Genomic DNA, 1815 nt, shown 5'->3' on the forward strand with positions numbered 1-1815 from the left:
TATTAATAATCCTAATCTTGGAGTAATCATTGTCCAATGATTAGGACTAATCATTGTCCAATGATTGAACCATAATACTTATACACATTTATAACCCCAAGTTCACATATTAGTATAAATTATACACGTTTTAACCTAAAAATCTATTCCTAGTTACACAAAAATTTAATAGAAAGGATAAGAATAATTACCTTGATATCTCGAGATAAAAATATCGTTGTTTCTCCTCCTTTTTCCTTTTTTTTTCTCCCTTTCTCTTCTTTTCTTTATCTGCGTATCTTTTTTTTTTCCACAGATCGATCGTTCCTTCTTTTTTTTTTCTCACAAGCCGTGTGCGGCTTCATCCATTTAGGGCACTTTGCCCTTTTTTTTTATTATTTTATTATTATTTATTTACTTGATTTTCTTTTTCTTTTTTTTTTTCTATTTTTTTCTTTTTTTTCATTATTCTTAGCAACAAAATAATCCTTTATTAAATCTAAAAATTATGTCACTCATTCTTATAAGTCATATAAATTATTTACAAAATCTACTAAAAAGGTTAATATAATAATGCTGGTTAAAATTTCTAAAACGACTAAGAGGATCATTACATTAAATAAATCCTTTCTATAAGAAAAATAAAAATAACAATATTTATGTTCAACTATTTATATAGCTTTGTGTAAAAAAAAAAAGATGATATAGGCGCTAAAATGAGTCTGGTCTATTTAAAAAGTGAAAAAAAAGTTACTATTAGTGAGATAATACAAACACATGAACACCTTAAGTTTACATGTATTTGCATCTAAAAACATTGCATTACATCATATTATTGACTCAAGGGTGTTTAAAATATATTATTTAACTAGTTTATTTATTATTCTACTTATATATACAATATAATTTTCTGACGAATTAAACACCTGATATAAATAATGGTCTTTACATATTTAAAATAAAATTGTGCACTAGGATTTTTTGATAATTTAAAAGTTATGAACAAAAATTTAGTTTTGTTGAGGAAAAAATTAAATTAATTCCTTAAAGCTGATAAAGAAGACAATAGATTTAGTTGGATATTTAGAGATAAATTAGCTAAATATTAGGAATGTTGATTTTTATACAAACTATAAACATCTGTTACTTGTTCACGCTGAAAAATCAAAGATTTCTTATTCATGGTAAAAAAAGTTTTTACACAAAAAACAAGCAAGATTTAAAAAATTCAATATAAGCTTAGAAGAGAGATAATATTTTTGTGTATCAGTATATTTCGAGCAAAATAGATAAAGTTGAATAATATTAGAATTCTAAAATAAACAGAAGTGATATTTCTCGATCATTTTTCAAAGATGATGGGAAGTCGTTCTCTAAAAATGGAACTTTTTTTCTATCTATTAGTATGGTCAATTTTGACTTTTTATTTCTTATATATGTTTGATATTCTCTATTTCTTTATCATGGAGTAGAATTCAAAAATAAATATATACTTTATCTATTTTAATTTATTTGTGTTATTTATTTTAAATCCATTTTAAAAATAATGTCTTTATTTTTTTTGAAAAAATCTTTAAAATATTTTAATAGTTTTTATGTATCTTTAATTAATATAAGATTATAAAAGTCATTTTCTTTTTTAATTCTCTTAAATTACTTGTTAAATTAAAATGAAGGAAGTAATCATATCTTATTATAAGAGGGAACAAAAAAAGTTAAAAGTTGAATTACGATTTTACCCTTATTATAAATTAAAATATTATAAAAATATTTAACTATATTATTATAAGAGGGAACCAAAAAAGTTCAAAGTTGAATTACGATTTTACCCTTATT

This window comes from Solanum pennellii, chromosome 7 (assembly GCF_001406875.1).
Source record: "Solanum pennellii chromosome 7, SPENNV200".
NCBI lineage: Eukaryota > Viridiplantae > Streptophyta > Magnoliopsida > Solanales > Solanaceae > Solanum > Solanum pennellii.